This window comes from Theropithecus gelada, chromosome 11 (assembly GCF_003255815.1).
Source record: "Theropithecus gelada isolate Dixy chromosome 11, Tgel_1.0, whole genome shotgun sequence".
NCBI lineage: Eukaryota > Metazoa > Chordata > Mammalia > Primates > Cercopithecidae > Theropithecus > Theropithecus gelada.
In genome coordinates, this window is record NC_037679.1 from 68728831 (window position 1) to 68755462 (window position 26632).

At 53.3% G+C, this 26632-nt stretch overlaps 1 protein-coding gene across 1 annotated transcript in view; it reads left to right on the forward strand.

Moving 5' to 3' along the window:
- The first annotated feature begins 20349 nt into the window (after positions 1–20349).
- The window catches only part of FAM222A (family with sequence similarity 222 member A), a 55956-nt gene continuing 49673 nt past the window's right edge, over positions 20350–26632 (forward strand). The window contains exon 1 of the mRNA XM_025402193.1: positions 20350–20867. The gene's annotated coding sequence lies outside the window, so the exon portion shown is untranslated. The remainder of the gene's footprint in view (positions 20868–26632) is intronic.

The window sequence follows — 26632 nt, forward strand, 5'->3', positions numbered from 1 at the left end:
GCACACAATTGCTAAAAGCAGCTACCATGGTGTATGACACATAGTAAACAGTCAATAAATAGTTGAGTGACCGACTAATGACCGAATGAATGCATGAATGAATGAATGAATGCCTTGTTGCTTCTGGGGAGTAGAAATGAAGGTCGAAGGGAGTTTTACTTTTTTATCTTCTATGCTTCCCTGTGACTAATTGTTTTCTATTTGCATATTTTCTTTTATAATTTTAGCTTTTGAAGTATAATTTACATACAACAAAATTCACTGATTTTAAGTGTATAGTTTGATGAGTTTTCACAAACGCATACCGTCATATAAACAACAACACAATCACTATGTAGAACATTTCCCCAAATTTTCCTCTCTGCTGGGGCCCCAGCTTTGCCTCCTTTATTGCCTTGGTCCTGAGAAAGAAAGTTGAGCCCAGAGAGGAGGCAGGAGGGACCCCAGGCTCCTCTGAGGGAATTTCCTCGTTTAATCCCCACACCGCCTGGCATCGTATGAGGCTCCCTGTTTTGGAGGGGAAGGAAACTCAGAGGGGGATAAACTGAGAATTCACCTCCTCCCCTGTATTTGGCTACTGAGATGCTTGGAAGCCCTCCAAGATCAAGGAGTGAGGGAGAAAACGTCCTAGAAGCACTTGGACCACTGTTTATGTAAAAATGGAGATGGAGGCCGGGTATGCTGGCTCACACTTGTAATCCCAGCACTTTGGGAGGCCAAGGCAGGAGGATCACTTGAGGCCAGATGTTCAAGACCACTTCGGGCAACATAGTGAGACCCTCCCCGCCCCTGTCTCTACAAAAAAAGATTTTCTTAATTCTCTGGGCACAGTGGTGTGTGCCACTCAGAAGGCCAAGGTGGGAGGATCGCTTGAACCCAAGAGGTCAAGGCTGCAGTGAGCAGTGATTGTGCCACTGCACTCCAGCCTGGACAACAGAGCAAGACCCTGTCTCAGAAAAAAGGGAGCCAGGCATGATGGCTCACACCTGTAATCCCAGCATTTTAGGAGGCCAAGGTGGGCAGATCACTTGAGGTCGTGAGTTTGAGACCAGCCTGGCCAATATTGTGAAACCCTGTCTCTACCAAAAAATACAAAAATTAGCCGGGCACAGTGACTCACGCCTGTAATCCCAGCACTTTGGGAGGCCAAGGCAGGCGGATCACAAGGTCAAGAGATCGAGACCATCCTGGCTAACATGGTGAAACCCCGTCTCCACTAAAAATACAGAAAATTAGCCAGACGTGGTGGCGGGAACCTATAGTCCTAGCTACTCGGGAGGCTGAGGCAGGTGAATGGCATGAACCCGGGAGGTGGAGCTTGCAGTGAGCCGAGATCACACCACTGCACTCCAGCCTGGGTGACAGAGCGAGACTCTGTCTCAAAAAATAAATAAAATGAAATAAAAATACAAAAATTAGCCAGGCATGGTGTCTCACTCTTGTAATCCCAGCTACTTGGGAGGCTGAGGCGGGAGGATCACTTGAACGTGGGAGGTGGAGGTGCAGTGAGCCAAGATCATGCCACTGCACTCCAGCCTGGGTGACAGAGTGAGACTCTGTCTCAGGAAAAAAAAAAAAAATAAGAGGAGGAGACGGACAAGGTCATCCTGTCACCCCCTCTGGTCTCACACCACTGGGGCATTGCAGGGAGCAGGAAACACCACTGCTTCTCTGGACTGTCTACTTGGATCCATCTCTCCACTGCCCCCACCCCACCGCCATGAGTTAGCCCAAACCCCTCCAGCTGTGACCTGACTACAGGAGGAGGAATGAAGGAGTCCCTCCCTACCTGCAGGGTGGAACTTTGGACCCCAGGACTGGGAAGACAGAAGGAAGTAGACAGACTCAGGAGTCCCAGCCACCTGCCTCGCTAAGTGCTGTTCCTCCTACTTTCCTATTTATATTTCCTGTCGCTTTCCCTACCAATAAAATGGTGATAATAATCCATGTTTAGCACCCCCAAAGTCCCTACTGCTGGGCTCAGGGACACGAGATAGCAGCCTCTGGCTGTCCATAAACATGAGAGACAGATGTTGTCAACATCTGGAGACAAGGGAGGTCCTGTTTGTCCCTGGGGCTGGGAAATGTGCCCTTCTGGGAGGAGTGTTCCAAGGGTAGGAGGCCTCCATCTGTCACTCACCTGGACTGGGGACGCTTCCACCCCAGAGGAGGGCCCCTAGGCCCTGGCCAGGGCTTCCAGGCTTGGAGGCCCTTTAGAGGGGAAGCTGGGCAGGCGCCGACTGCCAGGAGGGGACTTCAAAGGCTCCCCTAATCCCTGTGACATTTTCAGACACAGGAGTTGGCTTTTTTCATGCTGAGGATCAAAGCCCAGAGCTTTATAAATAACCCTCATAAAAGCCAAGGGGCTTGTAAAGTCAAACAATAAGTCACAAAGAGTGTGAGCCTTTCAGAGTAGGAGAGAGGCTGGGGAAGTCCAGCCCCTACCCTCGCTCTGCTCTACCAGATGGCCATTCACCAACACTCCCGGATGAGCCGAGAGATAGAAGGCCCTGTGGGAGGTCAGGAGGAAGGTCTGGGGGTGGCCTGGGTTGGACTTGGAGGCTTCTCTGCCACCCCGATAGACATCCTAGATCTTGCCATTCATTCATTAAATCATTCTTTCACTCATTCATTCTTTCAGTCAATCAGTCAATCAACAAACATTTCCTGATCCCATCCCTGTAAAAGATCTCTGGCCAAGGAACATGCACTTTGGGGTCACTGGGGTTCAAATCATAGCACTGCCTCTCCCAACTGGGTGACCTCCAGCAAATTACTTAAGCTCTCTGAGCCTCAGTTTCCTCACCTTTAAAATGGCAATACATTTTGAACCTGTCCTAAGAGAGTTCTTGAGGAACTTCAGTGGGCATGGCAGGTGGGAAACATTCAAAACGTGGGTTATTATTACCATTAATGAGACAGCAGTAGTAGTCATCAAAGGTGGTCTCTACAGGTTGTTGTTGTTGTTGTTGTTGCTGTTGTTTTGCCTGGCTCTCAGTCTCTCCCAGATAACTTCCCGTTCTGCAGGGCTTCATTGGGAGCTGGGTTTTGGTTTGTGTTTTCTGTGAGTCACAGAGGCCAAGAGTCATCACCCAAGAAAAGACTGTTTCAGAGCCAGGGGGTCATCGATTCTAGTCCCCTGACCAGCACTTTCCAGCTGTGTGCCCTTGGGGGCCCCTGTCCTCCCTCTCTAAGCCCCAATTTCCTCATCTGTAAAATGAGGGCAGTGGGGGAGGATCCAGTGAGGGTAGGAATATCCAGTGCCTGGCGCATAGTAGGTGCTCAGTAAGTGACTGTGGATGCTTTTTTAGCCCTTCTCCCGTGGGAATTTCCAAGGGAGAGGTCAGCATCAGTGTGGAGGGGATTCGAAGATGATGGGGGTCCCTGAAGCTCAGCACGTTGGAAGCTGCAGCCTGGGACCTCCCTTGGATGAGGGAAGTAGGACAGACTGTACCAGTGTGTTGCCCTCACCTCATCAAAGGGCCTTTTCTTTTTTTATTTTTCCTTTTTTTTTTTCTTTCATGAGATGGAGTCTCACTCTGTTGCCCAGGCTGGAGTGCAGTGGCATGATCTCGGCCCAATCTCTGCCTCCTGGGTTCAAGCAATTCTTCTGCCTCAACCTCCAGAGTAGCCGGGACTATAAGCACATACCACCACACCTGGCTAATTTTTGTATTTTTTTTTTTTTTAGTAGAGACAGGGTTTGTCACATTGGCCAGGCTGGTGTCGAACCCCTGACCTCAAGTGATGCACCTTGCTTTGGCCTCCCAAACTGCTGAGATTACAGGCATGAGCCACCGCGCCCGGCTGAAAGAGCCTTTTCTAATTGCAGACAGTAGCTTCAGGATATCAGTAAGTTCATTTCATAGATGAGAAAAACTATAGTACAAGATGGTGAAGGCATCTAGGCTAGAATTCAATCCCAGACCTGGCTGATTCCCGATTAGCCTTTTCTGCAGCTCCTATACAGGTGCTAAAGGTGGGCAGCCCAGAGCTGGCTTCTCCCTGGCTTCTCCTCGGCTTCTCCTCAGCAGCATCTAGCTGACCAGGTTATTCCAGAGAAAGCAAATTAGCGTCCAGGACTGGCTTCACATCCAGGCATCTCCTGTTACAGGGGATTCAAATTTAGCTGCATCCATCCCAGCTGCCAGCATCCTGGTTCTCTGCAAAGGAGGTCGAGGGCCAGGAAGCCAGGAGAGGCAGGCGTGCCAGTGAGTGCTGTTCATTGGTCCGGCTACTCATTCAGTGTGCGGTCAGTCACTGAACAAATGCTTGTTAGCGCCTTCCACGTGCCAGGCCCATGCAGGACGCCAGGGCTATAGTGCAAACCAGGTAAGTGTGGTGCCTTCTCTAACCTCCCCAGTCCCCGGAGCTCACAGCATGTGAGTAGATGATAGGGGTAGTGTGATGAAGTTGAGGCTGGGGCGTGTAGAGGTGTTGCTTGGCCCCTCATGGAGGAGAATCAGTGAGAACTTCCCAGTGGAGGTGACTATTGAGCTGGGACCAAACTCAGGAGAAGGTAGCCTGGGAAAGGAGACCAGGAAAGGCATCCAGGCCAAAGGAACAGCCTGGGCCAAGGTGGGAAGGCACACAGTATAGACATAGAAGGGCCCCTTCCCCCAAACACGCCTCTGTCCTGTTTCAAGCATCCTCTGGCCAGGTGCAGTGGCTCATGCTGGTAATCCCAGTGCTTTGGGAGGCCGAGGCAGGAAGATGGCTTGAGCCCAGGAGTTTGAGAGCAGCCTGGGTAACATGGCGAAACCCCATCTCTACAAAAAATACAAAAGTAATCTGGGTGTGGTGGTAGGTGCCTGCAGTCCCAGCTACCCGGGAGGCTGAGGCTGGAGAGTCACCTGAGCTCAGCAGGTCAAGGCTGCAGTAAGCTGGGATTACACTATTGCACTCCAGCTTGGAGAATCCAACTCTGAGTGACTGGTGTGTCTGGTATTCTGTGATCCTCATATCCACCTTGTCCTCCACCCCCATGCCCAGGTAGATATTATTCCCTTTATGGCACCTGAGTCAAGGGAGGCTCAGAGAGGTTGATAATTTGCTCAAGGCCACACAGGATCCAGACCAGCCTGATAGATGCAGCTGTCAGGAGCTGTTTCCTGTTTTGTTTTGTTTTGTTTTGTTTTGTTTGTTTTGAGATGGAGTCTTGTTCTGTCGCCCAGGCTGGAGTGCAGTGCTGCGATCTCGGCTCACTGCAACCTCCGCCTCCCAGGTTCAAGCAGTTCTCCTGTCTCACCCTCCCAAGTAGCTGGAACTACAGGTGCCCACCACCAGGCCCAGCCAATTTTATATTTTTAGCAGAGACGGGGTTTCACCATGTTGGCCAGGCTGGCCTCAAACTCCTGACCTCAGGTGATCCACCCACCTTGGTCTCCCAAAGTGCTGGAATTACAGGCGTGAGCCACCATGCCCGGCCCCCAGCTAATTTTTTTTTTTTTTTTAATTTTTGTAGAGACAGGGTTTTGCTAGATGGTCCATGCTGGTTTCGAACTCCTGGGCTCAAGCAATCTTCCTGCTTTGGTTTCCCAAAGTGCTGGGATGACAGGTGTGAGCCACTGCACCTGGCCCAGGAGCTGATTATCTGGGGCTCTCTCAGAGCCTCCGGGGCTTACAGTCTGCACCTGGGCAAGTCATCGTCCCTCGTTAAGCCTTAGTTTTCTCATCTGCAAAATGAGACCCAAGTGCTGACTCCCCTGGACAGCTGCCACCCCACACCTGTTACAGCCACTGCTCCCACTGACCTCATTAGGGCAGGTGGCCTGGAAGCAGTGGTCCCTGGGGGAGGCACAGCTACAAACCCTGTCCCAACTAGGGCAGGGACAATGAGATCTCCCCGAAGGCTTCTGGCCTAATTGCCAGCAGACCCCAGGAAGCTGTGGCTGCTTCATTCTCCTTCCTTAGGATCATTTCATGACTCAGGAAATGCACATTGGGAGCTGCTCCGAGCCAGCCCTGGGAGCTAGCTCCTCTGTGGCCAAAAGATGGGCTTCTAACACCAGACTGGGCACCTCTACCTGCCAACCCACACTGGATGCCTCTCATAGTTGCTCTCCCCAGTTCCCAAGGTACCTTGTGAGGTCAGGACCTATGTGCCCCCTTTCCAGACAAGACATCCCAGAGAGAGGGAGGACTGCCTCAGTTCCTCCTTCTGGGAGATAAGAATGATGAAGCCCACCTCATAGGCAATACTGGCCCTTCCTGAGCCTCAGTTTCCTCATCTGTAAAATGGTGTGAATCTGACTTGCCAGGATAGTGTAAGAATTTACCACCAAATAACAAAAATAGTGCACAATTATTATTATTATTATTGAGATGGAGTCTTGCTCTGTTGCCCAGGCTGGAGTGCAGTGGAGTGATCTTGGATCACTGCAGCCTCCGCCTCCCAGGTTCAAGCAATTCTCCTGCCTCAGCCTGCTGAGTAGCTGGGATTACAGGCACACGTCACCACACCCGGCTTATTTTTGTACTTTTAGTAGAGATGGGGTTTCCCCATGTTGTCCAGACTGGTCTCGAACTCCTGACCTCAGGTGATCCACCCGTCTTGGCCTCCCAAAGTTCTGGGATTACAGGCATGAGCCACCGGGCCAAGCCAATAGTGCACGATTATTGAGCACTTACTACATGCTGGCTGCTTTTCAGGGGTTCTGTGTGCATTAACTCTTTTAGTCCTCACAGCAATCTTAGGAGATAGGGCTTCCTATTATCCTCATTTTACACCTGAGCAAACAGAGGCACCAAGAGGCTGAGAAGAAACTCCCCCAAACACGTATAAAGGGCTTAGCACAGAATGGGCCTCCATAAAGGTTAACGCTTATTTCTCCTTCATTCCCTCCAATATCAAGCCAAGCCCTTTCCCACCATCCCCACCCTTCCAGTTACCTCTGCCTTCTCTGGACAGCAACAGAGGGTGTCATTCGTGGGATCACCCGGGGACCAGAGTTGCAAAGCTTTTACCTTAACTAAAGTTAGACACAAAAGGAACTTCCCAGCCCCGTGGGGACCTGAACAGAAGAACATGTCCCGCAATGAGAGATGCTGAGATATAAACCAATCCTGGGACAGAAATCGGAACAGGGTCCTTCCTAAGTCCCTTCCACTCTTAGATTCTAAAAGCAGGACTTCAGTGTGGTCTGTGTGGTGCCATCTCTCTTGCATGTTTCTCCCTGGGGCTGGGAAATGCCAGGCTATTGTCTGGCACTGGGGGAGGGGGAGTTTCTCTGTGACAAGGTCCTGGGATTGGTGAGTACACCCCCTTCTACACCCCATGCACACCAGCCCCCCAGAGCAGCTGGGCAGCATTTCTGCTGTCTGTGGGCTCATTTATCATTCAGAGGGGGGCACTGCTGCTGTGAGGTCCCCAGGGACAGCTCTGCCGTGGCCCCATCTGATTGAAATCCAGGCCCAGCACAGACTCAGCCAGGAAAGTGGCTGCCTGGAACCCGAAATAAATAACACCATGGGCAGGAGGCACAAATCTGCTGCTAATTACGGCATATCCTGATTAAATGGGGTGCGTAAATAAATATTTCAGCTCAGAAGATGAATAGGCTGCCAGAGCTGCTGCGGCCAGCCCTGCTCTGAGCCCCTCTTGCCCTTCTTCTTCCTCATGGTGCCAAAGGACAGGGCCTTGGTTCCACTTGTGGTGTGACTCAGGATCCGTCACTCCCCTACCTTGGACCTCAGTTTCTTCATTGTCAGATAGTGCCAAAGATCACCATTCAGCCAGCTTTGCGGGTCTGGGGTGAGAATGTGAATAGAGCATTTGGGGCGATCAGATTTTGACAGAGCCAAGGAGGCAGTGATTATGAATGGTAAAGAATTTGGAATTTGGGCTGGGCCCAGTGGCTCACACCTGTAATCCCAGCACTTTGGGAGGCCAAGGTGGGAGGATTGCTTGAATCCAGGAGTTTGAGACCAGCCTGGGCAACATAACAAGACCCTGTCTCTATAAAATAAAATTTAAAAATAAATGAAAGCATGAGAAAGTTGGAGCCAGCCAGTCTTGGGTTTGAATGCCAGCTCTGGAACTCTTTCTGTGCTTCTGTTTCCCCTTCTGCAAACTGGGGGGATTTGAAGAGCCAGTGAACCCTCTGGGCTGTGGTAGCTACTCTTGATGGTAACCCAACTCCATACACTTGAGTCCTGGTAGTTATTGTCATTATACATGAAGGTGCCCAGAAGACCCAGCCTCAGGCAGGGCCCACATTCTCCACTCCATGCCCATGTGGAGACCCTGCCTGGAGACCGTGCTTGCTCTCCCAGATGCCACCTCCTTATTTCCGTGAGGCAGAGCAATAATAGAATCGGGGGCCCAGGGGAGGGCAGGAGGAGGGAGAATCATCCTGGAAAAGTTTAAATCAATTAACTTCCTTCCAGAAAACAGACTGGGAAATGTAATGGAGAAATAATGACTCTTCTCTGCAGGATTAAATGACATAGACCAGGGCCCAGCAAGGAATTGCAGAGGCGGTCTCAGGAGCCTTGTCTTTAACTGCCTGTGTGGCCTTGAGCAAGTCTTAGTCCTTCTCTGAGCTTCCTCTGAGCTGCCCTCTTCCTTCTCTGAGTTTCCTCATCTGTAAAAGGAGAGGGCTTGGACCAGCATCAGGAATGGCTAATCAATAGCATGGCTTCCCTAACTTTCCCCTTCCTTGCCCACAGCAGACATTGCTAATCGGTTGCAGCACCATTCTCACTAAGCCCAGATGAAACAGCAAAACAACCCAAGCCAATGCTCCAGGCATTCCCTCCTGATGGGTCAGAGTTGGCATCCAGGCACCAGACCAGTTTAAATGGTCTCCAAGTCCTCATTTAGCACTAGGCCAATATTGGTATTATTATTATTATTGCTTTGTAGGTGTTATTATTGCTGTTGCAGGCTCAGTGTCCATTGTAGCACTAACAACAAAGGTTAACATTCACTGAGTGTTAGCTGTGGGCCAGGCACTATTCTAAGCACGTTCATATTTTAACTTACTACAGCATCATAACCATTGGACAAAGCAGTTCTTCTTCTTATTATTATTTTTCAGACCCAAAGCCCAGAGAGAGGAAGTGATTGGCCCAAGGTCACACAGCTAATAAGTGGGGCAAGGATTCAAATCCATGCCTTTGAGGCCAGGTGTGGTGGCTCGTGCCTGTAATTCTAGCACTTTGGAAAGTCAAGGTGGGCGGATCACTTGAGTTCGGGAGTTGGAGACGAGACTGGCCAATATGGTGAAACCCCGTCTCTACTAAAAGTACAAAAATTAGCTGGACATGGTGGTACACACCTATAACCCCAGCTACTCAGGAGGCTAAAATGGGAGGATCTCTTGAGCCCGGGAGGCGGAGGTCACAGTGAGCCGAGATCACACTGCTGCACTCCAGCCTGGGTGACAGAGCCAGACCCTGTCTTAAGGAAAGAAAAAAAATCCATGCCTCTGCCTCACCTGAAACAGTCCAGATGGGGTAAAGAGACCCTTCCCTTCTCTTGTAATTGGAAGTTAGGGGAAGAGAGCCATCCCTTCTCCATGCTAAGCTCTGTGCCAGATTCATCACACACATGATCAGTTTGGAACTGTAATTATCCTCATCTTCCAGATGGGGAAACTGAGGCTCAGAGGGGTGATGGGACCTGCCCAAGGTCACATGGCTGGTTGTTTTCAAGGGGTTGGGGGTAGCACTGCTCTTCTTTTCCCATCTGCCCTCTCTCTGCCTGCACTTTGAGCCCCTGGGTGCAGGAGCAGTGCCCGTTTATCCTGGAATCTCCAGTCTAGCACCTGGCACACTAGAGTTGCTGAATGAAGGAAGGATGCAGCTAGTATTAGAGGAGTGCCAGGCTTAGGGTACATGCCAACCCTAAGACCATCACTAACTCTCAGAACCCTGAGCTGACTCCTCATTCCTGTCCTTTGCTGAACCACCTGCCCTGCATGGGTGACCTCTCACCTCTGTTCATGGTCCCAGATGACCCTGGGGGCTTCTGATTGGGGTCCAAATCCATCATTCCTGCATGGTCTGTCCCAGTCCTGCCTCCTCCCATCCGTCTTCCCACTGCAGCTCCAGAGGAGGGGACGGTGCTGGGATGGAGGACGGGAGGAAGGGTTCCATCCAAGGACACCGTTGGCTCACTGAGTCCTCCCAAGTGTTCTCCCATCACCTCTCAAGTAGCCACTCCCGAGGGCCAGGAGCAATGGCTCATGCCTGTAATCCCAGTACTTTGGGAGGCTAAGGCGGGCAGATCACCTGAGGTCAGGAGTTCAAGACCAGCCTGGACAACCTGGTGAAACCCCGTCTCTACCAAAAACACAAAAATCAACTGGGCATGGTGGCAGGTGTCTGTAATCCCAGCTACTCAGGAGGCTGAGGCAGGAGAATTACTTGAACCCGGGAGGCAGAGGTTACAGTGAGTCAAGATCATACCATTGCACTCCAGGCTGGGCAACAGAGTGAGACTCCCTCTGAAAAAAAAAAAAAAATAGCCACTCCCCAACCACAGGTCCCTTTGGTCAAATACCATGATACCCAATGTATAAGACAGCCAAAAGCAGAGGGCTCTGGCTGGTAGGCGTGGGTTAGGGGAGTTCAAACTTGTGCCCAACCCTCGTTCCTTCGCTCTCAGTAGCCCCCAGGGTGGAGTCTCCCCAGAAACTTCGAGAAAGAAACTGTCCCATGGACCAGGAAACCTGAGTTTGAGTTTGATGAGCAGCCACTGGATCACTCTTCCCCTCTCTGAGCCTCAGTTTCCCCAGTGATGACATGAGAGCATTGAACTAGAAATTTTCAAACCTTTATTGTTGAAACTGTAAAAACACTGAACCCCAGTTTGAAAAGGGATTTATCCCCCTGTCTTCATGCCACCCATGCCAGGTCAGAGGGGACCTAGCCATCTCTCCAGAAGAGTTCAACTTTGTTCAACAAGCACATATTGAGCTCTTGCTGTATACCTGGGCTCTGTACCAAGCCTTGACCATACAAAGATGAAAAAGACCAGGACCCTGACTTCAGATGAAAATTGAACATGCTCTAGTTGAAGTTGGCAGTGTAGAGGCTGGAGGGCAGATTCCAGAGCGTTATCTTTTCCACTACCTCTGCCTATCACTTTCACCAACTAGAGGTCCCTGAGTCATCTTCCTAAAACCCTAAGACTCCTAGAAATGTTTTGAAAATACAAGATTAGATTTTTTTCAAGTATTTTATTATGAAAAAATTGAAACATACAGCAAAGTTGAAAGACATTTACCATGAACACTTTAATACCCACCACCTGGTGTCTACCATTAATATTTTACTGTATTTGCTTTATCAAATAAGGGCACCCTCCGAGCCCTGCAAGATTTCATGACTCAGAGAGGGCTATAGTGAGGAGTTTGAGTTCTTTTTGGGAAACCCTGTGACTTTGTGATGGCAACACCAGCGGTTGCAACAGACACAGGCATGTAAGCAGTCTATATTATGCAACAGTTTCAAAGCTTATGTCATTGTCATTGATCAACAGGTGGGCAGCTTTCATCCACAAGTGATTCAGGGATCCAGGCTCCATCCATCTTTTAGCCCTGCCCTGCCTTGGAAGAGTCCATCTTCTGCCTCGGAGCACAAGAGAAAGTTGGTGGAAAAGGGGGCACAATCACTTTTTTTTTGGACACTGGGTCTTGCTCTATTGATTAGCCTGGAGTGCAGTGGCACAATCTTGGCTCACTGCAGCTTCCACTTCCCAGGCTGAAGCAATTCTCCTGCCTCAGCCTCCAGAGTAGCTGGGACTCCAGGTGCGCACCATCATGTCTGACTAATTTTTGTATTCTTTGTAGACACGGGGTTTCACCACGTTGCCCAGGCTTATGTCGAATTCCTGGGCTCAAGAGATCCTCCTGCCTCAGCCTCCCAAACTGCTGGGATAACAGGTGTGAGCCACCACACCTGGCCTCACAACCAATTCTTATATCACACTTGCTCACAGTTCATACATAGACGATAGTACGTATGTATGTATGTATGTATCATGCATAGATACATAGTTCATTAATACAGAGATGAAAAAGACCAAGTCCCTGACTTTAGAGCCTTCCAATAAGTGAAACAGACAATTATTTCCTCTTAGCCATCCCTTTCCTGAGAGAAAGCCCATGAGATTTTCCATTTTGCAAGGGTGGGTGGATCTGACATTGGAACACTGAAGGAAGGATTTGATTCAATAAATCTTTACTGGGCACTTTCCATGTGCCCAGCATATTCATATGGTTGAACTCATTGAATTTTTTCCTTCACTCTTGCAAGAGAATTTTCCCCATTTTATATAAGAGAATGTTGAGATAAAAAAAATAATAAGCAACAACATATAGATAGATAGATAGATCCGGGAATGGATGTCAAGGCTCAGAGTGGTGAAGTAACTTGCCTAAGGTCACACAGCTAGTGATGGAGCTGGATTTGAACCCAAATATCACTTCCTAGTTCCTTGCTTTTTTCTGCATCATCAGGGTGTCTGCTGGAACCAGGGTGTCTGCTGGAACCAGGGTGAAGACACACAGAGGGTAGGTTTCCTGACAAAAGCCATTCCTCAGGCCCAAGCTAGGGACTCCATATGCATCTCTTCATCTTCTCCTCCCTTACAGCCCCACGAGGTTGGTGCTGTCATTCTTACCTTTTTAGAGAATAGGAAGCTGAGGATCAGAGAGGTGAAGCAACTTTCCTGAGGTCACACAGCCAGTTTGGTTTCATATTTCAGCCTATTTGACCTGGGGCACATCTTGATGTATCACTGGTTTTTAAACTGAACATAAAGGCAGCAGGATTGTTCCTTGTTACAAAGATGGTTTAAAAGGCAGTGAGACACTGGCTCCATTAACAATGGCGAGAACATATTTTAAGGACATGGAGTGGCATCTCTGAGAGACAATGGTTTACAGAACAACTCCAGGCAGTTTAGTAGATCCCCTAACTCCTGGATCCCAGCCAGAAAGGGGCTCTGTGGCAAGGGCGGGAGTACCCTCCTGGAGCTCCCTGGGTCTGAGCCCAGGTCTGGGGCTGCGGGAGGGAGCCCAGTGCAGCTGGGCAAGAAGCTGGGGCCCAGCCTATCGATAACGAAGGGTCCAATCAATGCTATCTCCCTGGGCCATGCCTGGCCAGACATTGATTTCTACTGCTGTTGTTAACTCCCTGTTTATGTAACGCCTGAACTTTGCACAACTGAACCGTTTAATGTGCAGAAGAGGGCCTGTTGCCATGAAAACCGGGCTGCACGTGGCAGCCGGGATGCAGCGGTATCCCTGTTTTATTGGCCTGCGCTGAATGTATTTTAACCTTGATAAGTCAATAACTTTTTGTACAAAAGGAAATCTGCCAGGAGGGCTTAGGAGGACCTGGGAGAGCCTGCTGGCCTTTCCAGGTTGGAGGGGAGGCGGGGCTGGCTGGTTTAATCCCCTGGAAATCTCCCTGCCACTCAGAGCCTGGGAGAACCAAGCCCGGCTGGCCAGAGGACAGAGAGAGCCTGGGAGGGGGATGGCGGGGGCCACCCTTGCCTCCAATCACTATTTCCTGTCTGGTAAGGACCGCAGCTAAGTCAGAAACCCTCTATGGTGAACAAACCGACCAGGATTCAGATATTGGCTCCACCCACTCAGGAGCTCTGCATGACCTTCAGCAAGGCCAGTGACCCCAGCCTCAGAATCTGCATCTGTAACACAAGCCATCAGTTCCTCTTCATGGGCGTGTTGCAAAGTTAACAGATCATGTATGCAAAGCACCTGTGGTAATGCCTGGTCCACAATGGGGCCTTCATAGATTATTGTTGTCGATATATTTTACAATAATAATCATTGATTATATTTGTAGAACACATTAGGCTAGAGGAAATGTTATACCCATTTTCTCATTACACGCCCGGCTAATTTTTGTAGTTTTAGCAGAGATGGGGTTTTGCCATGTTGGTCAGGCTGGTCTAGAACTCCTGGCCTCAAGTGATCCGCCTGCCTCGGCCTCCCAAAGTGCCGAGATTACAGACGTGAGCCACCGCACCTGTCCATCATTACAGTCCTTGATTTAGGCAGGGCTGGGGTAGTCCTTTAGATAAGGACACTGAGGCCCAGGGAAGTTGGCTCTCTTATCTGAGGGGTCACATGATAAGATGGTGGTGCCGACTGAAGGAGCCAAGTCTCTTAACTCCCAGCTCAGTGCTCTTTCAAACTCAAAAGCACAAACACGGAAATAGCCCCCATGCTATCAGGAATAGCCCAACATCCAGCCCCAGACTCATGGCAGACATCACTAATCCACGGCAGCACCGCAGTCTTTCCCTTTTGAGCCTGGGCAAGGCCTCCGACTCCTCCTCAACACAGGGCAAGTGTTTGAGATGAGACTCATGTGAAACCAGATGCCCTGAAAGGGCTCTGGGTTCAAGTCCCACCTCTGGCCCAAACTTGCATGACTTTGGGCAAGTGCCCTCCCCTCTCTGGGCCTCCTGGTCCCCATTGGTGAGACAAGGGGGACATTTAATGGTTCTTGATTCTCTGAGGGGGTCTTCCAGGTGGAAGGGACCCCCTACCACCTCCTGGTTCCTATCCCAATTCCCCTGCAACCAATCCCTCTGAACCTTCTCCAACTCCGTCCACAAATCATGACCTAGATCCTACTATGTGCCAGTGACTATGCAAGGTGCTGGGGACACAGCGGTGAAGAAATGACAGTCTCTCCCCTCCCAGAGCTGAGTCTAGATAGAGAAACAGAAAAAAACATCAACCAGGCTGGGCGTGGTGGCTCATGCCTGTAATCCCAGCACTTAGGGAGGCCGAGGCAGGCGGATCACTTGAGGTCAGGAGTTCAAGACCAGCCTGTCTAACGTGGTGAAACCCCGTCTCTCCTGGAAAAATAAGAAAATACAAAAATTAGCCAGGCATGGTGGCTCACACCTATAACTGCAGCTACTTGGGAGGCTGAGGCAGGAGAATTGCTTGAACCTGGGAGGCAGAAGTTTCAGTGAGCCACATCATACCACTGCACTTCAGCTTGTGCGACAGAGTCTGCCTCAAAAATAAAATAAAAAATAAGAAAATAAACATCATCCTGCAAGTGCTCAGAGAGCTGCCAACAGCAGTAAGAACTGGGGAGAGGGAAAGCAAAACAAAAGGGAGGTGTTCTGGGGAAAATAACTTCAGATCAGGTAGTCAGGGAGGGCTTACCCGAGGAGGTGACATTTAAGCTGAGGCTGGAAGTATGAGAACAAACCAGAGAGCAAAAGGAAGAATGTTCCAGGCAGAAGGAATGGCTTGGGTCAAGGCCGTGAAGTGGGAAATAGTTTGGCACCTTCAAGTAACTAAGAGGAGACTAAAGTGGCCAGAAGGGACTGAGGGTGGGGTGTAGTCAGGGAGCTTGGCAGCATTCGGTTCCTGAGACCACCTGGACCTCCTCAGCCCTACACATGGCTCGCCCCCTCCTCCTTGCCCCACTAGGCCTGCCCCAGAGAGAGACGCAGGTACTGGGGGGCGGGGCTGGGTGAATAACAAGGTTACACGTGTTTCTTCTTTCCCCTTTTCTCCAGGAGGAGCATAAAGAGCTCTTTCTTTTCTGCTTATTAATAGCTCTGATTAAATTATCTCTGAAAAACCTACGTGGCATGCACCAATGGGGGCTCGGCTCCCTCCGGGCTCTGGCCTAGATCACAGCAATGAGGGCAGGTGAGGCAACTGGGGGTGGGGTGGAAGGCTGGAGCAGGCCTGCCCCCTCTGCCAGGATAAATGCCCCATCTCTGCCTGCTCGCCTCTCACCCACCTCTGCTCTTGGGGCGTTCACAGCTCCCTCAGTGGAAACACTAGGCCTTTGCATTGGTTGTTCCCTCTGCCGGGGACGCTCTTCCCTCACCTCTGCCCTTGGCCACCTCCTACCCATTTTTCCCAGGGTAGCTGACTTGCCTTTTTACCATCACTGGCCCTCCACTGAGTCAGGTGCCTGCTCCGGGTTGTCCCCTCTACTGGTACCCTGGATGACACCTGTTAGTTGCCTTCTCTGGGCCCCATGAAACCTGAGTTCCAAGAGGCCTGTGTCTTAGTCTGAGTCACTGCTGAATTCCCAGGGTCAAGCACAGGGCAGGTACTTAGAAAATGTTGAATGAAAGAGGGAATCAGCAGACTTAAAGGGGGAATGCTCAGGCTTCAGTGCGTGAGACCAGAGAAGGGCAAGGCAAGGACGGGCCGGGTTGCTCATGTCTATAATCCCAGCACTTTTGGAGGCTGAGGTGGGAGGATCACTTGAGCCCAGGAGTTTGAGACCATCCTGGGCAAAATAGCAAGAGCCCGTCTCTTCAACAAATTTAAAAATTAATTGGGCATGGGGGCGTGCACCTTGTAGTCCTAGGTACTCAGGAAGCTAAGGTGGGAGGATCACTTGAGCCCAGGAGTTCAAGGTTGCAGTGAACTATGATGGTGCCACTGCACTCCAACCTGGTGACAGAGTGAGACTTTGTCTCTAAACAAACAAACAAAACAAAACAAAACAGAGAAGAGCAAGACTAACCTTACATACGTGGGAGGATGGGAACAAAAGTTCCAGGCTCCGGGCCCCTTGAGTGATGCCTTGATTAATTGAAATGGCAATTAATCCCACTTCAAAGATGGGGGAAACTGAGGCACAGAGAGGCTGAGTCATATGGTTAGTAGCCCAGTCAGCCTGACTCCACTACCTTCTCCTCCTCATTCTATCCCTGTACATGAAAACAAAACAAAACAAAAACTTGGGCCACATTCATTCAGTGATTCAGAGATTAAGTCAACAGACCTTCATTGAGTGTTGACTCTCTGTCAGGCCTGTGCTACGAATAAAATGGTCTGAATGCAGCCTTTGCCCTGGAAAAGCCCCCAGGCCAGTGGGAAGCCTGACAAAGAAGTGGGCCATTATAATACACACTGGACACATCTGTGAAGGGGGAAGTGCTCCAGCCTGGAGCAGGGTAGTCAGGGAAGGCTTCCTGGAGGAGGCAGCACTCTGGCTGAACTCTGAAGGAGGAGCAAGAGTTAGCTACCTGGAGGGAGGGCATTCTAGGTAGAAGGGACAGCATAAGTAATGACCTGGAGGTGACAGAGGCCCATGCAAGGATATGCAGGTATTTCAGTAAGGTTGGTGTGCCGGAGGCAAACAAGAACAGTGAGGGATGAGATGCCCTCTGCCCCCTGTCCCCTCAGGGCCTCTTGGACCCCTGGCCAGAGCCAGTGTTCCGGGGCTGGCCTGCCTGGTGGTTTTATGGACCGTGGCAAATCCATCTTGACACTGTCTCCAATCACATAACGCAGTTATTGGAGTCGACCAAGAGCAAAGGCACGAGGGTCTGACCTCGGGGAGATGGGCATATGGGGGAGGGGGGCACTGGGAGTGTGGGGAGTGGGGCAGAGCATCTTACGGGGCATTCACCTGCCTGGAGGGGAGTGACAGGCACCTGGAAGTCTCTGACCTCTCCAGCTGGACAGCTACCTTGGAGCTTGCTGCTGTCGGAAATTCCACCATGAACACATCACGGACTCATAGAGCTTCAGAGAGGGAGGGGTCTTTTGAGATCTTCTCTACCTGGGGTTGTCAGCCCTGGCTGTATCAGGAATCACACAGGAACTTTGGAAACTGCTGTCCCACGGAGGAGAGTCTGATTGATAGGGCTGGGGTTTGGGTCCTACCCTCCATTTCATGGCAGGGGAAACTGAGGTCCAGAGAAGAGAAGAAACTCCCCTCACAGTCAAACAGTGGCTGCCACAAGGTGCAATAAATCAAGGTCAGGGCTTTGGACTTTGGCTCTGTCATTTGTGTGACCTTGGGTAAGTCACGTGGCCTTCCTCTGCTGTGGGATGTGCATAGTGATTGTATATACTGTATAGGGTTTCTGTGAGGGTAAAAGGAGTTGTATGACATAAATAGCAATGAGCACAAGCCTGACACACAGTAGGTGTGAAGTCATGGTGACCTACAATGAAAAAAATCCCAAATTTGGACAGGCCTTCTCCTCTTCACGATCTCTCTCACTTCCCAGGGTTTGGTTGTTACTGTCCCTCGCCCTGTCCTCAGCTGAAGTCTGGTCTCCCCACCTGTCCACACCCTGGGTCCACCCATCCAGTCGCCCCGGCCGCCTTCCCTGACGTCCCCGCAGCCCTGGCTGCTGGCCCGAGCGGGAAGCAGCTGGCGGCGTATCACATTTCCAGGTAAATCCCCACCCCTACCTTCAACCTGGGGAGGGAAGGGGAGGAGATGGGGGCGGCCGCGGAGAAATAGAGCGGAGCTGCTGGGAACGGCGCGCGAAGCAGCCGCTCAGAGGCCTGAAACAGGGCGAGCTGCTGCCCTAGATAAGGCGGCGGGTGGCCTAGTTGGGCCGGCCCTGGAGGTCCGCCGTGGGCGCCTCTCCCGGAGGGGTGGGTTGGCTCCTGGAAGTAGGCTAGGGCCCGTCTATAATCAGCCCGTCCGCTGGATACACACCCCAGGGTCTCCAAAGGGTGAGTACAGCGGGCATCTATTGAGCACTTAGTGTGTTTTGAGTCCTTTACACGCAAGAATTCATTTTGACCTCAAAACTACCTGTAGGGTAGGAATTATGATGCCCCCCATTTCACAGACAGGAAACTGAAGCGCATACCCGTGAAGGTAAATGGTCAAGACCAACAACCAGCAAGGGCAGGGCTGGAATCCCGCCCAGTTTCGGTGGGACTCCAGGTGTCACACAGGCATAGCCTGAGGGGTGGGGGATCTGGCTGCTGCTCTGCATTTCTGTGGGGATCTTTGTTATTATCCCAGAAAGCTAGCTTCCTACACTGCTGTGTGATGGACACATGGCAACTGAGGGAACTGCCCCGCCCAGGACTCAATTTCCCCATCTGTAAATGAGACTGTTAGACGGGCCGCCCCATGGGCTGTGAGAACCCAGGAAACTTCTTTAAAAGTGAAAGGCAAAGCACAGTATAGTTTGATAGATTCATATGTGAACCCCAGGTTGATGTGAAACTCTGCCTCAGTTTCCTTATATATTAAGTGGGGGAGTAGACTAGTGCCTGTCTCCTGTGGTATGTCTTGCAAATTGCTCGGCGCTGTGTAGCTGAGAAGGTGTAGCTTGCAAATTGCTCAGCAATCTGCTGGGTTATATAGTTAGCGCTCCACAGACTACAACTGTGATGCCAAAAACACGTCGCTGCCAAAAATAAGCCTTAGGGCAAAAACATCCAGGACCGTGTCACTTCACATCTCCTAACCTCAGTTTCCTCCGTAAGTTGGAAGTATAATAATAGTACCTACCATATCAGTTTTCTCATCTGTAAAATGGGGGTGGTAATAATACCCACTCACACGGTGTTGTGAGGATTAGGTACTTTGCTACATAAGTATTAACTACAGTTGTTGTTATTTTTAACAAATTTTCCTCATAGCGTTGATTGTTGCCAAGATTAAATGAAATAATGCCGATAATGCACTTATACAGTGCCTTGTCCCAAATATGTGTTCAATAAATGACACTGGTTTTGCCACCCCTAGTTCCTCAACAAAGGGACTACAAAAACCAGCATGCCCTGCGCCCCCAGTCGGAGCCCCTCCACCCGGCGCCAGCGCACAGCGTGCCGGGAGTTGCAGTCCTCGCGAGGCAGGTTCCGCCGCGTCCCTGCTTGGGGGAGGAGGTTGGACAGCCGCCCTACCGGTCTTTGAATTTTGCCGCGAAAAGCGCGCGTGGCGGCCCCCGGCTCCGCCCCCCGCAGGACGCGGCGCCGCGTCACCCTGGTAACCGCCTCTCAGCCGCCGTTGATTGGGCTGGGCCGCGGGGGGCGGGCGGGGGACGAGACGCTGGGGCTGCAGCCGGCGCTCGCGCCTGTCAGTCGGGCCGGAGCGGAGCAGCGGGCAGGACTGCTGGGCCGGCCGCTCCGCGGAGAGGCTGCGCGCGCCGGCCGGGGGAGGTGGACAACCGGGCCCGCCGCCTGTGGGACGCGGCGCGCGGCACCCGGGCCTGAGACGAGGCGAGGCGCCGGCGCGCGCCAGGCGGCGCGAGGCTGCGGCCCCGGGAGCCCCCGCGCGCCGCCCGGGGCCATGGGCGCGTGAGAGCCCAGCGCGCGCGGCCCCTGCTGCGGCTCGCGAGCTCGCACATCCGGTGCACAGTCCTCCGAGCCGTCCCCGTGTCCGCCCTGGGCCACTGGGATCGGCTGTTTCTCAGCGCCGAGGCCCCCGAAGCTGCATCCGAGCTTGCGTCGCCCGCTGCCGCCGCCGCTGCTCGCCGGCTTCCCCTCCCCCAACACCCGGGGCTCAGTGCAGGAGGAGGAGGGGCCGGTGCATTCTCGCCGCTGCTCTTTGCAACCTGCGGGGGCCGGTGTATGTCCGGCGAGGAGCCGGGGCCGCTGCGGGTGCGTGCAACCCCCGGAGGAGACAGTTCCCCCACCTCGGGGCGAACAGGGGGCTGCAAGCCGCGGGCGGGCGGGCTAGCGAGAGGAAGCAACAAAGAGAGGCTGCAGCTGGGGCTGGCGAAAGGGGCCGCGGCCGCCGGGCTGCCAGCGCGGGCGGAGAGGGCGCCCTGGGAGCGGCGCGGGCCGAGCTGCAGCCTTGAGCGGGGCCCCGAGGGGAGGCGCAGCGCCGCCCGCCGGACGCGGCGATTACCGGCCCCGGCGAGGATGCGTCGCCTGAGCGCCCGCACGGCCCCCGTCCGGGGCGGGCGTGATCCCCGCTGAGCGGAGCCCCCCTCCCCCCACCCGACTTCGGACGGCGCGGGCCGGCGCCCGGATATCCCTCACCGACAGCGCCCCTTCCCACCCGGAGAGAGGCATCGGCCCCCAAGGGGGGCTTCCTCAGGCAGCCTCTGCCACTCCTGCATGGCTGCGACCCACCGAACGGAGCGTCGTGGTAGCTGAGACCTGGTGCCCTTCGACGGCCTGGCTGATCCGGTGAGTTGTGCAGGGCGGGGTTCTGCGCTGGAGCTGGGGGCATCCTCTGGCGTCCGGGCAGCCGGGATTGGACAGAAGGGGTCCTAGGCTGTTGGGGGTCCTGAAGCAGCGATAACCCTTGCCTGCCCCGTTTCTCCCTCCGAACACAATTTGTTCAGACCGGCCAGCCGACGGGAGTGGAGGTTGGAGGCCCGTTCGGATTCCGCGGGGCCCTGGGCGGGTTGGTTGCCAGAGAGGAAAGGTCACCCCACCCGTAAAGCTAACAAAGATAGCGGCTCTGTCATCCGAAAATTCCCCGGGAACTCCAGTGTCTTGGAAGGGCTGGGGGGTGGGGGGGCACCCCGGATGGGAAAACGTTGAGGGTCTCCCGAGCAGCCTCTGAGATCTTCAAGGCAAATCACCTCAGGGGGGGTTTGGGGGTTCCAGAAACGCAGGTGGCTACGTTTGAGGCTTGTGCCCCATGGGGCTAGACCTTAGCAGAGCCCTCGTTCAAATCACGTTCCCACAACTCGCAGGGACGGTAGGTTCCCCAGTAGGGGCACGACATGACGTGACGTCAAGTCTCAGTTTCTGATGTCACCGGGGTTGCCGTGGCAACACCACTTGCCTTGACCCAAGGCCAGAGGGGCCAGGGTCGTGGTAACCAGGGGATGCCTTTGCGTAATGGAGGGGTGAAGGTAGACTCCCCCCACCCCCATCATTGCAGTCCTCTGACCTAAATCCTTAGCGCCCCATGAGGTGGGGGAAGGAGGCAGTGCCAGCTGTCCCTGTTGATGCTCCTCCCCCCAAGGACAGGTGTTCAGAGCTTTGCCCATGTAGCCTGGCAGTGCCTGGGGGCTCAGGCCTCCCAGACAGAGCAACTTTCTGTTTTGAAAAGAGATGCTGTAGAAGAGACCTCCCTGAACCCCACCGTGTACCCACCCGGCAGGCTGAAGTTCCCAGGGTCCCCAGAGAGGTGTGGGTCTCCGGCCCTCCAACAGGCTACTTCTGCTCGGGAAAATGTGGGTGCCCCTCCCCGAGCCAGGGAAGGTGCAGAGGAGCTGCTGCCTGCTGCACCCTCTAGTCCAGGGGCTCCTCATGCTGTTCTATCCCAAGGTGAGGGGCCTTGGCCAACCTGGAACTCCTGACTGCCCCCTGCTCCTTCTGGTATTTGAGAGGATTTCAACAAGCGTATTGTGAGGCTGCTTAAGTGAATGGCGGGCAAGTGAGGCCCATCAGTACCAAGGTCTGAATAAACTGTGTCTCTGCCAGGGCACCCCCCAACCAACACACACCCCAGTACTGGCCCTGTTCCCTGCAAAGCCCAGAGAACCCCCAGCCAGCATCCTGCTGCTGGTTCTGGGATTCGTCTAGGTCCCTTCCAGCAATTACTGCCAGTGTCGGATGCTGGTGAAACTGCTGTGATCACATTTCTAGGAAAAGGTTCGAAAACTGTGTCATTGCTTCAGCAGCGTGGGGCGGGGTAAGAGCAGAGAAAGTGTGTGTTCGGGTCATTAGGAGAAGCCAGGCCCCAGTCTCCGCAGTGAGCATTTTCCCTGCTCTTCTACCAGGCTCTCTAGCTAGATTAACAGGTCAATAAATATCGGTGGAGCTGCTTTTGGGGGCTTGGCAGGGAGATGGTATTTCCAGCTGAAATGGTGTCGTTAAACACACAAGCTTCCAAGGACAGAGGAGCAACAGCAGATTGGGGGAGAGCCGGGAGAGGTGGGCAGAAGGGCTGTTTGCGCTGCCTCTCGAAGCTTCCCAGTTTAGAAACAAACTCGGAGTGCGCGCCAGAGATTCACAAACACAGGCAGTTGGAGGCCCTCCGCCGAGTATTTACACTTCCACAGCCAAGGCAGAGGGAAAGGCTGTCAGAATTGGGCAATTCCTTCTGTTCCCTTCCCTCATCTCCCTGGGCTTGGCAATCAGTGTGCCAGACGATGAGCAGGAGGGAGTGCCAGCTTTCTCAGCATCTCCCTATATGCCAGGCGTTTTACACGATCTCAGTTACTCCTTGGAGCGGCTCATATGCTGTGGCCCATTTTATAGATAAATAAACTGAGGCTTAAACAGAGGAAGTGATGGGCTACAGGTGATCAGCCAGGCAGCTGCAGAGGTTCGGCCCTGAATTGCCCTCCTGGCTCTGGAGTCTTTGGGTCTTACCACCTCCTCCCATGGGGCTGGGGGACACCCCTACTTATTAGACAGGGGTCCCTGCAGGCATCAGAGGCTATCAGCCATGGAGGGGGAGTCTGGCCCCACCAAGATGCTTTGTCCACACTGAAAGGCAGATTTGAATCCTCTTTTCCTATGACCTACAGGTCAGCATTGAGCAGAGTAACAACTTCCGCCGGGCCTTGTGGTCCATCTGCTTCCCTCACCCCCAGGACTCCTTTCTCCAGCACTAGGGGAAGGAAGGTGTGGCTTGAAACTCACTCCTTGTCATCTGCCTTTCTGGACTTGCTTGGAGGGAGGTGGTGAGGCTGCCCCTGGCCACCCCAGGGACCTTCTTGGGATGTAGATGGGGCAAGGGCAAACTTTAGCAGATGAGGTTCCTGACCCAGCCTGAGGGTCAGGAAGCCCTAGAGGAGAGGTGCCACGTGAGTCACGAAGAGGACAAATAGGAATGTGCCAGACAGGAGTGAGAAGACTGTTCTGGGTGGCAGGAGTGGCCCCAGAGCAGCCAGTGATGTGTGTGGGCCCTCATGCCTGATGGGGAAAGAGGCAGCCATGGGTGCTGTGTCCTGGAGCCTCAGGTGGATGGGGAAGGTTTAAGCAGGGCAGAGGATCCAGTGATCTCCCTTGACAAGGACAGTAACCCCGGACATCCCTTCCCGTAAGCGTGGAAGAGGTCACCTCAGTTCTGGGAGCAGTCTCCTCTCTGAAGGTTGGCCCTACCCCCACCCCCACTAATCCTTCTCACTTGTCTAATTCCTGTAAGCCGTCCATCCCTTGTCCCTTCTGAGCCTTAGGGCTGCTCTGGACTAAACCAGAACTGGGCTGGGCTGCTGAACCCCCTTGATGAGAAACTTGAGGCGCCCTGGTGATGGGCAGTGGCTCCTGATTAGGTGCCAGGCTCTGGCATGGGTTGGGCCTGGATCGTACTCTCAGCCCACCGCTTGCAGGCTGTGTGACCTCGGGTGAGTACCTTTGCCTCTCTGAGCCTCAGTTTACTCATCTGTGAGAGGGAGCGACCATAGCACTCACTGCACAGGGTCTGGTGAGGATTCAGGGAGGGCCTAGCACAGCACTCAGTATACAGTAAGCACTCAATAAACACAAGTTGTCATGGCTACTGTTAACCTCCTCCTCAGAAGGGAGCCTTGAATGACTCAGTCCCTTGGAGCCAAGGGTTGAAGACCCCATTTGCAGGGAGAGGCCGCAACCCTACCAGCTGCCTCTGCCAGGGGCTTGCTTCTCTGTCCACTGAAGCCCCCACCCATCCACCCGGTGAGCACTCGTGGCTCCTTTCTGAGCTTCTGCGGGGGTTGGGACTTGGCCGGGGGTCCCTCCCCAACCTCCCTCCGGCCCCCTCTGCCTTTCCATCCCTCACAAACCGGAGGAAGCCAGCGAAGCAGCTCATATTCATGAACCGTAATTCAATCAGGCGGCGATTCCTCTGGGCTCGGGGCGGGGGTGAGAACGAGGAGGCGCTCACAAAAGGGCCGCTTTATTACCTCCCGCGGGCCGGGAATTGCTGCTCTCCCCCAGCAGCGGCCGGAGCCGCCTTTATTGTGTTAACCCATTTGCGTGTCAAGAGCTATTGTGCGCTTTCTCTGCCTGTGCGTTGCGGGCCGCGGGAGGAGGGCTGCGGTGCCGGCCGGTCACCTCCGCGGGCGCCGCCCGCCGCCCTGATTGGTTGCTAAGTGATTTGCATCCAAGGTAATCACTTTTATCTCAGAAGGATGTCGACTATAATTATAAGCTACTGACATCTTTTGAAATCTGCCTAATGACTATTTTAGTCTGCACGGGCTGGGTGTGGGGAGGGGGATTCTGGAGAGGGTGGAGGCTGGGAAGAGGGATGGATTCCTTCCACCTGGACCCCTGATTGCTTAGTTGAGAAATATCTGAGTACCTACTGCATGCGTCAAACAAAAGATGGGGTCTCTGTGATGGGGGGCTTGCATTCCTGTGGGCAGAGTTAGTGCCACTTCAGAGTTAGGGAAATGGAGGCCCTGGGGAAGGGGCGACCTGCCCAGACCACACAGCCAATATGCAACCACCATCTGGGTCTCTCTGACCCCAAACTCATACCCTGGCCACTCCAGTGGCCACAGTCAGGAATCATGTAATCATGCCTGGATACGGGTCACCAGTCTAGTACCTTCTAGAGTCTACATCCTGACCCTAAGAAATGCACGTGCTGGTACCATCCCCATTTTGCAGAGAAGTAGGGGCCCAGAGAAGGTATTATACTTTGCTGCCCTAGGTCACATAGCCAGGGAGTGGCAGAAGTATGAGGTTCCGTGGCAGCCAGAGATGGGAAGGCAGAGGCGGGGTTCCAGCTTCCCTCCTCTTCCCACCCCCTCGTGGTTCCATTCGGTAAGGCCAGGCATTAGGTAAAGACTGAGCGAGGACACTCTGTCGCCCCCGTCCCAGTGGCTAAGTTATAAGGAATCAGACGGCCCACAGCCTCTAGAGGGAGTAAGATGAGTCTGCAGTTAACTTGAATTCTAGACAGGGCCACAGCAGGGCTGGAGGAAGGAAAACCTGCAGCTGGTCCTGAAGGGCTTCCTGACAAAGGGGGCTGTGCTGTGTGCCTTGAGGACTGAGTGGCTCTGCCTAGCATTCAGTAAATGGGGGTGTCTCCGGCAGATGGAGTTTGGAGACCCAGGAGCATGAGCAGGAATGGCAGGGGGAGCTTATGAGATGGTGGAGGTGAAAGGGAGATCAACTAGGAGGGTGTGCAGGGGCATTGGGTGCTGAGCTAAGGGTGCCGTGAGGCCCAGAGGAAGAGGGAGGCCAGTGAAGGCATCTGAGAGGCAGGGGCCAGTTAAGATCCCGGTGCCTTAGAGGCCAGCAGAGAGCTTGGGAGTTGCAGACGTGGGCTGAAACCCAGTGAGAAAGAGCTCCTGCACTCCCACTGGCTGTGTCCTCAGAGAAATCATTTTACCCCTCTGGGCCTCAGTTTCCTCTTTTGTTCAGGAGAGTCACAACAGCTTTCTCATGGGCTTGTGGGTGGGGTGAGCTTGCATGTGCAGAGTGCTTGCCGGGGTTTAGCTGAGCCCCTCAGAGCTGGGTGGGCTGGGCTTGAGTATAGGCCGGGGCCAGTCCTGGCCCCACAGCAAGCCAGCGTCCCAGCCACAGCAGCTGTTTGGGGCCCTGGGGGCCCCTGCTATTGTGCACAGGGCACAGGGGACAAAGGCCTGGGAGGTCAGGGGGTGAGGCTGAGACTGGCTGTGAACAGGCTCCCGGGGACGGGGACTTAATGACGCAGAACTTAATGACCCAGAGTCTGTGGGGAGGGGGGCCTCCCTTGGAGGAGGAGGGAGGTCCAGCCACCAGCTGTCTCCTCCAGGATTCGCTGCCAGGGCACGGGCAGCTGCTTCACAGAGTCCAGGCCTGAGCTTGGCACTGGGGGAGGCAGAGGTGGCAGGGCCTCCCGGCATGAAGTCCCCAGGCCTGAATGCAGGGCTTGGCCCTGCCCCTCGACATCTGTAGATCTCCGTCTCTTCATCTGTGATGGGCCAAGGGACCACCTTAGAGGGCAGCTGTGAGACTTGGCAATAACTGATAGCCAATGGGCAGTAAACAGGAACTGCTATTTTTGCTCTTTATCC